General features: G+C 48.1%; 1 protein-coding gene across 4 annotated transcripts in view; it reads left to right on the top strand.

The window, feature by feature from the left end:
- DENND2A (DENN domain containing 2A) overlaps positions 1 to 10,639 on the top strand; it is a 153,010-nt gene that overhangs the window by 1,814 nt on the left and 140,557 nt on the right. Inside the window, exon 1 of one of the 4 annotated variants that reach the window (XM_077147711.1) lies at positions 9,178 to 9,222. The exons of 2 other annotated variants lie outside the window; for them this stretch is intronic. The gene's annotated coding sequence lies outside the window, so the exon portion shown is untranslated. Of the gene's footprint in view, positions 1 to 9,177; positions 9,223 to 10,639 lie in introns of those variants that run through there. One more of the 4 variants, XM_077147682.1, reaches the window with a different exon arrangement.

The raw sequence follows: 10,639 nt of genomic DNA, 5'->3' as shown, positions 1-10,639 counted from the left end.
GAGGTAACAATGTGACCTCAGACAAGTTTCCCTGGTTCTCTTTTTCTGCTTAAGCAGAATGGAGGGGGAAGTTCAATTAAAGCTATACAAGTTCAACTGAAAACTACACAAGTTCTCTAGGCTTTCATTTATGAATCTAGGAGCTAAACTGTTTAACAGTATATAAATAAGAACACAAATTCTGGAGCTAAATAAGCCTGGCTTCAATTCCTGGCTTTATATAACCTGTGCAACCTTAGAAACAAGTTATTTAACCTCTCTGAGCCTCCATTCCTCATTTTTTAAATAGAGAATAAGAATAGTACCAACCTCTCAAGGCTGTTGTGAAGATTAAGCCAGAAAATGTATGTGATATATATAGCTCCATGCCTCAATAGTTAGCAAATATTGTCATATATATTATCTAGTTAAACAAACACATTTGTTCTGTTTCTCTCTTACTGCTTCATATGGCAGACATATTTTCACAAATTTGAAGGATATGTCATAGCAGATCTGGCTTAAAATAAAGCCTTTTGGCATTCTTTGTGGCGCTCATACTTTAGCAACCATTAAGAGTCATCTGAAGGGCTGGCCTCCTCCATATTCTGATTCAGAGGGTCAGGGTGGGGCCCAAGAATTTGCAGTTCTAATGACTTCGCACATAATGCTGATCCTGTTGGTCTTGGAAGCACAGTTTGAGAACCCTGTGGATGGTGGTAGTGAGAGAGCATATCCTGGAAGCACCTTAAAGAGCTACAGTCAACTCCTAAGCAGGTCAACCTGAGGGATTACTGGAACTCATGTGAATGTCAGTTAGGAGAATGATGCCATATATATTGAAGCATCATGAAAGCAAAAAACAAACAGCAATATTATATATAAACCCTAAATCAAAGTTTGTAAGAGCAGCCTTTAAAATTGCAGGTGTTGACTTGCAGTCAAGCTGCTTTTTGCCATGGGTAACTCCACTCAATATGTTTCAGGATTAGAAAGAGCAGAAATGCATATATTTAGAATTATTCATGAATTAAGAGGAAACAATGGCCAGATCATAAATTACAACAGAATTTTGACCTATAACCTCTGCGGCAATCAGCCCAGGAAGCTAAACCACAACCTCTGCATTGGCCCAGAAAAGTCATCCCCACTTCCAACTTAAAACCAACCAGAGAAAGCCAAATATCCTCCCCGAAACAATCACATAAGATGCCCCTGCCTCCAGCTTCCCCAAGCCAACAACTTCCAATTGGGGCATACCTGAAGCCTTTCCTCTTTGTACTAAAAAAGTTTACCACTCCCCTTGCCCGCCAAATGCAAGTGATGGTGGCTAGCTCCCTTGCTATAGAAAGCTCTAAATAGCCTCTGGTTGTTCTCAGTAGGGTGGTCTTCATTTATTTCACAGATCCTTCCCAACAGTGGTGGGCCAGCTGATTCTTTCAGTTGTTTCCAGTCCTTGGAAATATGTTCCTGCCGGTGTTGTTAACTCTAATACCACTAGGTGGCACCATTCACTTGTGAAGTGCAACCAAAGGGCCTGGGAAAGAAAGGGAAGAGGCAAAAGCCCATTTGGCTGTGTTTATCATGGCATGTGAACCAAATTACTGTGATTTTAGAATATCCCATGTAACATTTTTACATAGCAGATGTAAGATGCAAGTGTTTGTTGTTCAAGTAGCCTGGGGAATGGGGTGGAGGTGGGGAACTGTCTAGCTCTGGATTTCTCAACCTTGGCATTACTGACGTTTTGGACTAGAGGATTCTTGGCAGGGATGGAGGGGGGCTGGGTAGTTGTCCTGTGCATTGTAGGATGTTTAGCAGCGTCCCTGGCCTCGACTCGCTAGATGCCAGTAGCACACTCTCCTTCCAGTTGTGACAAATAAATATGTCTTCAGACATTGACAAATGTCCTTTGGGTGGCAAAATCACCCCTGGGTGAAAACCACTGGGTTTAGCTCCTTGTGGAGGAAGGTGCTCTGCTGAGACCCTCTCAGCATCAACTAACCACCACCACCCTCCCCCCCTTATTTTCAGAACAAAATATGAGGGAAAGGCGAATCCTGTACACCTGCTGTAGCTTCAACTTGTTTGTCCCCCTTGAGCAGTGTGTCTCTAGTGGGGGCTTAGGTCACCTCCATCAAGAACACCTAGGGTGCTTGTAAAACTACAGATTCCTGAGCCCCATCCTAGATCCCCTGCATAGGAATCTATATGGGGAAGACCAGTATCTGTGCTTTTTTCACAAGCCCAAGAGGATTCTCAGGAAAATAAGTTTGAGAGTCAGGGGACAACCCACCCACCTCCCAAACCCCATCCACCCACGTCCTGCTTGGTACACCTGGCCTGCAATTATCTCCTGGGAGTTGAACCCTCATGTGAAAAGTCTGGCTTTGGGCCACCCACATATATTTGCAACCCAAGCCTGGAGAGTAGAAAATACCGGAAATAATGCCATAAAAAGAAAGCGAGGCGGTGGGCAACGGTGGCTCAGTGGCAGAGCTCTCACCAGCTGCGCCAGAGACCTGGGTTCGATTCCCGGTACCTGCCTATACCAAAAAAGAAAAAAGAAAGAAAAAAAGCAAGGGAGGAGGCTGTTGTATGTACTGTCTTTATCCCCATTCACAGTAGTGATTTTCACATTCCTTCCTTATTCAAGCAACTGCTGCCTTACTTCTTTCTTTTTTCTCTTCAACTGAGTTGTTTTATTACTTCGTTTCTTGAGTATTTCTCCTCCTCTGGTTCCCACCTTCTGGTTTTCTAGATGGGTTGCCTCCAGACCCCCTTCTATTGGTGTCATGGAATAAGCACTACCAGGTGTGTGGCCAGGGAAGTCCCCTCCCAACCTTCCACCTGTGGGGTGGGGCTCCCCCTCCCTGAAGCCCCTCCCAGCTCTGATATGCTATGCACCAACCAGGCTGCTAGGGGGTCCTTTAGCTTCTCTGTTCTAACATCTGTCAGAAAACAATGGTAGCTCCTCACTGGGTGGTCCTGGCTGTGATGCAGTAAAGGTGTTACCCTGGGGTTAGACTCCCTGAGTTCATCCCAGCTCTGGCACTCACTCACAGTGGGCTTGGGCAAAGCATCTAACCTCTTTTGGTTGTTTCAAAAGAAGATTAATATTAGAACCTACTTCCTAGGTAACCTCTGTAAATCATGACACTACCTGGCACATGGTGAGTGAGTACCCCCCAAAAAAGTGTTAGCTATCAAGTCACAGCAAAGGCCAAATAAGAATGTGAGCAGACAGTTCCTTCTGTGCTTGTCCTGCCGATCTGAGGCTACGACCCTGAAACCAGAGAGAGGAGCTCAACTTCTCCAAGTTCAAACTCCTAGTTAGTGCAGTCATGTTTCACTTGCCTTGCTTTGGTTGATTTTATTTGACCTGAGAAATGTAGGAAGTAGATCAGATCTTAGGGCTTTTCAGAAAAATGTTCCCCAGCAAGTTGTGACTTTAAAGACGCAGTATGTGATTTGCCATCATTGGGAGGTCTCAAGGCTGAGATCAGGGCCTGGGGTGAATGTCAGGGGACAGCTGGCAGCCTTTGAGTCCATGAAAACTGTTCTCTGGGTGCAGTCCCTAACTCATAACTTTGTGTGATTAAAATGTTTGATGATGATTCTCACCTCACCCCAGCCTCTGAATGCATGAGATTATCTCCTTGTGCCAAGAAATAGGGAGGGAGAACTCCCAGGGTAAGATATGAAAGCTTTGCATCCTGAATACCAATTGCCACATAGAAGAGTCAAACTCAGAGCTGGTCTGTTTTATTGTGTTTTGGAATCACAAAGAGCGAGAAGAGCTGGAACTGCTTAAATACAGAAATTCATTCTTCTAAAATATATGTAAACCACCACAGTCTTCTTCCTTCCCTTAGTGTTCAACTAGATCCCTCAAAAGGAACAGAAAAGAATGTGTGTAGAGGATATTTGGATATTGCACATGTAACGTTTGAGATTTTGTCAACTGAGGAATGATGTGAAAAGTCTGACTTCGTTCTTTGAGTTTTGTCATAAATATACTAATCCTTGTAAAGTTATGAATGCTTTGTGAAAAAAAAATCATCTAAAGTAAGTTAGTGGCCTGGAAGTGAAACAGATGGTTCTCAGTCAAAATTTATATTTTTTGTGCTATTTGCCAATTTGGAGAATCTCCACAATTCAAGGTAGAACCTGACAAACAACAGTCTGTTGTGATAAATGCCATTTGTCCCACAGCACACCCTGGAGGGCCCCAATAGCTGCCCATCTTCCAATCCAAGCACGGTAGAAAGCACAAGAGCATCTGGAAAGAGGGGCCAAAGACCTACCCTTCACAGCCAGAGGAAAACGAATGAGCCCTGGGGCCTCTCAGTTGGGGCTTTGTCAACCCCTACCCCTGGGTGGCCCCCTCTCCCCCCTCCTACCCTCCTACTCTCATTCGAGGATTACATTTGGTTAGAACCAAGAACAAACCAAGCATTGAATCTGAGCTTTGGGTGGGATGTTTGGTTTTGTTTCTTTAGAGGGAAGGTAGCTGGGAAGTTGTCGTGGGATTGGAAGGAACTTGCATCCAAATGATTTTAGGCAGGGAAGAATGGGCTGAGGATGGGACTAGGGATGGGATGAGAAAGAACAGAAGGAGATGGCCTTCCAAGAAGGAGGTGGATGCCTGTGAGAGAATATAAAGAGACTCAGACAGCTGTCCAAGATGGTTCCCTGGGCTGAAAGTCTGCTGGGCTGTTTGGTTTGCAAATCTAAGGGATGAGGCTGACCTCCAGACAAAGGTGTCCAAGTGAAGTTCTAGACTTTTCCCTCCCCCTAAAATAAGTTCCTTCCTTGTTCCCCCTGTTCCAAAATCATGGGTCTAAGCATAGATAAATGATTCCTCTCCCAGTGCCAGCTTCCTAAATAAAAAAACCCAACCTCTCATCTGTCACCTACTGTGTATATACTTTTCAACTATACACAGGCAGACAAGAGGCATGGAGATGGATAGGGATCCTGCCAGCCAAGAGGCTGAGAAGGAATGGATCACAGCAACCCACGTAGGGTACCAGACCTCAAAGGCACGGGCTACCATGGATGCCCAGAGGAACTGCACTGCCTGTATCTTGGATCTCCAAAGGTGTGTGTATGTGTGTGTGTGTGTGTGTGTGTTACCATTTCCTGGATTGAACAGTAATTCAGAAATCACCATCCAAGCCCTGAGGTCCCTGACAACACCAATGCTTTCAGGAAACAATGTGTCACAAAAAGAACATGGCTTGAGCCAGGCCTAGTCTGTGTAACCTCAGATAAGGCACATAACCTCTTAGAGCTTGATCCCCTTTTTTCATCCATAAAATGGTAGGGATGATACTTAACTGCTCAGGGATGGCTGATATGCATCAAAGTGCCCAGAATAGAAAGGGTGCTTAGTAAATGCTTGGCATCCAAAAGGAATTTAAGTGGAGATTAAACAATTTGGGGTAGATGTTCAAAAGCCTCCATCTCAGGCTCTTTCCCCAGTCCTAATCAGGTTAGCCTCTCATGCCCTTCAATTCTCATTTTACTTGGCTAATATGTCTGAGATGAAGTGAACTCTGTGCTGCCTCACTCTGGCAGAAGGCCCTGGACCTATAAGTGTTGGGGGAAAAGGGGATGTTGAGCTCTGATGAGGGAGAAGAAAAACTGCCTCCTCTCCCCACCATTCTTCAAGCCCAACAGACCCTGTCTTAGTTTGCTAGCTGCTGCAATGCAACACACCAGAGACGGATTGGCTTTTAATAAAAGGGGATTTATTTCATTAGTTCTTCAGAGGAAAGGCAGCTAACTTTCAACTGAGGTTCTTTCTTATGTGGGAAGGCACTGGGTGATCTCTGCTGGCCTTCTCTCCAGGCCTCTGGGTTCCAACAACTTTCCCCAGGGGTGATTCCTTTCTGCATCTCTAAAGGCCTGGGGTGAGCTGCAAGTGCTGAGATGAGGTATACTAAGCTGCTTGGGCTGTGCTACATTGAGCTCTCTCATTTAAGCACCAGCCAATTAAATCAAACATCACTCATTGCAGCAGGCATGCCTCCTAGCCGACTGCAGATGTAATGAGCAACAGATGAGGTTCACATATCATTGGCTCAGGGCCACAGCAACAGAACTAGGCACCTTCACCTGGCCAAGTTGACACATGAACCTAACTACCACACACCCCATGTTATTGAAAAGAAAGAAGAGGTTAGGAGCAGAACAACAGCTGTGAGTCCACCCATGGGCAGACACAGTACTAAACCCTTTGCTTAGATTATCTGATTGCATCGTCACTACAGCACTGTGAGGGGGGTTAGAAATGTGGCTACTTGCACCTTACAGATGGAAATGTTGAGGGTGAGTGGCTAAGCAACCTCCTCAAGAGTGGGGTTTGGCCGTCTGATTCCAGTGTCTGTGCCCTTAAACATGATGCTGAAGGAGGAGGAGGAAGAGGAAGTAAGAGATATTCTGCAGTGATCTATGGCTACTCTGCAAGAAACAGGACTAATAACTCAACAGGAAGAATAAACTCTGTCCCTTTCTTCCCACCTCACCTTTCCCTATTTGAGGCTGGGCTGTACTGGGTCAACTCCTAACCTACACCTTTTCCAAAGACGCGGAGGAGAGGTGGTGAGGACAGGGAGTGAATGCATTGCTAAATAGTCAGGGTTGGAGCTGGGAGAAGAGAGCTGGGAGAAGATCTTCCAGGCTTCAAGGCAGAGCCCCCAGCTATCCTGGGCCACCACCTTCCCTCCAGAGCTAGAAAACCAGACTTGGGAGGGACCAGGGGTAGTCAGCTGGGAAAATGACAGGGAACAGGTAGAACAGAGCCACAGAGAGGGAAGGAGGAAAGGGGGCCATGTGGGTGACAGAGGCACAGAATGACCCAGCAATAGGAGCAGCCAGTCCTGAGGAACCGTGGAGCTGGGGACTGTGAAAGGAAAGAAAGCAATGAAGGGGACGTGCAAAGTATAGATTCTGGCTGCCTTCATCACAATTTCCCCTGAGGAACTGAGGCTATTTGTGCAGGGATATTTTCTAAAATACATTAGTGCCAGAACTGAAAGATGATGGAGGAGTGGCAGCCTGGGGCATACGAATTGTCACTAAAGGCCTTCTCCTCCCTTGGTGTGCCCACCTATTCCAAGACCAGCAATTTGGAATCCACACAATCAGAGGCTACTGGGCTGTTTGGGGTTGGGGGAAGCAGGCAGCTGGGCTCTCAGCTCAATTGGACCATTTTGTCTAGTTGTACCCCCAGCAGCCTGGGAGTAATTAACTCTTAAGAAGCTAAATCTCTGGTCTTTATTTAGAAAATGAAAACTTATTGAATGATGCCTCAGCTGCAAAACAATAATTTAAATGATTGTGCTTTGCAGATTGGTATTCTAAAAACTAGCTGAAATGGGCAAGATATGATGTACTTAAAGAAGCTTTCGCAGGGCTCTAGAAAAGCTTCCAAGATCTCAAAATTAGCAAAACCTTCAGATAACAAAGAGATCAGAGTTGGTTTTTTTCCCCTGATACTTTGATATCAAATCTGAAATCTCAGGCCCTGAGGTTGTAGGCACCGCCTAGCCAGTACCTTTATCTATCTTCCCGATTATATACAATCTTTTATTTACCCTTCCGCTCTCTTGCCTTGTTCTTCTTTCCCCTGGACCTCTTTTGTGAATGTGTAAGACTAAGCCTCTCTTTTTGTATCTTTGCCTAGGTTTAAGGCCCAATGCCCACTCCCAGGAGCTGTGCTCAACCTTTCTAGAAGTTCCTGAACTAAAGACATGATGAGCCTAGCCACAGACTTTTCTCTGGGTGTAGAAATTGACTGCAAGCTTTTCACACACACTCATAAGTCCACTGCCAGTTCTATCTCCCTTTCATCAGGAAACTTTTTTCCTCTGATCAAAAACCTTCAGTGGTTCCCACTGCCCTCAGTATACAGTTCAAATTCCATCAAGGCCTTTCCAAATCTGGCCAGGCCTACCCTTCTGACCTTCCTCACAGCTCTGTAGCTGTTCCTCAAATAGTGCATTTTAATCTCCCCTGCAGGCCTCTGCTTATGCTTTTCCCTCCATTCTGAGAAAGTCTTTCCCGTTTTCCTCACATATCCAAATCTGTTCATCTTTCTGGGCCCAATCAAAACGCCAATGAGCTTTCCTCAAATGCCCCAGCTGGTATTTATGACTCCCTTCCCCGAAACCCATAGTACTTTCATGGGTACTTCTTATTCTGCAGCCCTAAAGCATGCAATCTGTGTTCCTTTATTGTTTCTCCTATGTAAGTGGGGGTAGCACGGACTATAAAGTCACTTCTCCGGGAAGCTTTTCCTGTCTACCCTTCTGCACGCTCACAGTCCCTGGCTTCCCTTGCATAACCCTCCCCGCGCTTTCATTTCGTGTTTCATGTCTGTCGTTACCCCTCCCTGCAAGCTGCGTGGGGCCACGGTAGAATCTGCCTCACGGACTGGGTGTCCCAGCATCGAGCCCTGAGCCTGAGGAGTGGTAGGTGCCCCAGAAATGTGTTCAACGAATGGATGGAGTAAATTGAGAGCAGGGAATATAGCTGCCGCTTTTCCTTGCCCCTACCTCAAAGACTCAGCCTAGGGCTGAGCGCGTCACGTGAATAAATAACTGAATGCCAGGCGGCTGTTTTCAGCATAGAAAGAGTTAAGTCGCCATATCCCCCACCCCCCTAAAAAAGGCGAAGGGGAAAGAGTCCGGCAGAAGGTCCTGTTTACTGTAGCTCCTCCGAGTCCACCCAGCACTCGGAGAGGGGGTTGCCGTGGCAACGGGCCCGGCTCCCGCCAGCTGTGGATTAGCTCACTGGAGCGGAGTCAGGATGGGTCAGGGAGGCGCGGGTGGGGAGAGCCAGGAGGGGGACGCGGGGCGGGGAGGAGGGGGAGTAACGTCACGGGAGATAGTCGCTGATCCGGGAGAGGAAGAGGAAAGGGGGAAACTGAAGGAGGCTGGAGTGAACTCGCCGCGAGAGGGGCGGCCGGGCGGAGGAGGGGGAGCGCTCCGCCGAAGGGCGGGGGCGGCTGGGAACCGAGGGGAGGGGGCGCGCGGCGCGATGGAGCCGCCGAGAAGGAGCCGAGCGGCTCGCCGGGGGCCGTGAAACGCTCCGCGAACAAAAGGGCAGAGAGTGCAGGCCATGCCGCCCCGGGCCGCCGCTGTCCGAGCCCGCGCTGCGCCGCCCGCCGCCCCCGCCCGGCCGGGCGCCCCCGAGATGCGCCCCGGAGCCCGCGGAGCCGCGGCCCGCTGGGAGGTAGGGGCCGGCCGGAGGAGGGGGGAGACGGAGGAGGGGGCGGAAGGGGGGAAGGGAGGGAACGGCTCGAGTTGACTGAACCCGGAATTGGGAAGGGGCTCTTAGGAGACCCAAGACCGGGTTTCCCGTGTGTGTGGACGTGTGGCGCTGCCGTCCTGCCTGGGCGCTTTAACCTGTCTTTCCCGGGGGCCTGGGATAAGTTCCCGAGGCGAGCCGGGAAGCCGGCGTCCCTCTCCTCGGAAGCCAGCAGGAATGAAGCAGAGACCCCCCGTCCCCCCCTTCGCGGTGCTGGATCCCGGAGTACGTGAATGTGTGGGTGTATGGGGAGGGGGAGTGAAGTTGGTGTCATCACCCAAATGTCTAGGGCGAGAAAGAGTCGAGACGGGCTGTGCAGAGAGACTCTCACTATTGTCAGGATTTGCAGTCTTGGAAAGGCAGGAAGGTACAAAATGATTGAATGATCCTATTTCTCCCATTTTTGCTCCTAAGAATGGAGTTAGGAGCAGATAGAACCTAGGGGAAGTCTGTTAACCACGCAGTATATTATTATTTGAAAGGGTCGTACAGAGCTGAATTCATATCGCTGAGATCTTTATGCAAAGAGAAGAAGCCGTGTGGAGCCTGACCTGGTCCATCAGTCGACTGGTAGATGAAGCTGGGCAGTGCCCTCTGGGGGCAAAAGTGGGACATAGGTTGGGCAAGGAAAGTGCCGTGACTTCTGGGGAATGATCAAGCTGACTTCTAGTTGGTGATGTGCTTCAGGGATGTGACTTGAGTGGTGCTCTAAATAAACTTGTTAATGGGCCAGGGTAGTAGTGTTTTAATAGGCACTCTACAGTAATTTTGTTATTAAACTCTTAGACCCTTTGTGTTTCCTACATAAGAACAAAATCCTCTCTCCTTGTACCATCAGATATCAAAGACACCAAACAAGAGTGGAGCACAACAGTCTTTGGGGTGGGCAGCTCAGGTTGGAACAGAATTCTGCCAGGAAGTCAAGGCCCAACAGAGACTGTTTGAGGAAGAATAGTGGAGAGGTTGGCAGTGAGGCTGACTTCCAGTCTCTGTCCTGGGAGATCTGAAGCCTGCCTGCATGAAATATGCATTCATTTAACAACTCAGCGTACTGGGTACTCTGCTAGGTGTAGTGATACACTGTGATGAATAAGACATCGTCCCTTCCAGGCGCACCATCCTGGATGGGTAGTTAAAAAATGAAAACCCAGCAGCTCTGGCCTGGCTCTGAGCACTGCATGCCAAAGAGCTGGGGGAAGCCAGAGGAGGAACAGCCAGTCAGGGAAAGCCTACAGAGTAGGTAATGCTTGCGCTGAGTCCTGAAAACCTCTTGACCGAGAAATCAAAGCAGTGAGGGTTGTTTCTGGCTGGGAGAACATGTACGAAGTCACCGAGAAGACTA

Source organism: Tamandua tetradactyla, chromosome 1 (assembly GCF_023851605.1).
Source record: "Tamandua tetradactyla isolate mTamTet1 chromosome 1, mTamTet1.pri, whole genome shotgun sequence".
In the NCBI taxonomy this organism is placed as follows: Eukaryota; Metazoa; Chordata; class Mammalia; order Pilosa; family Myrmecophagidae; genus Tamandua; species Tamandua tetradactyla.
The sequence above is the reverse complement of the archived record's forward strand: the minus strand, read 5'-3'. Positions and strand labels throughout refer to the sequence as shown.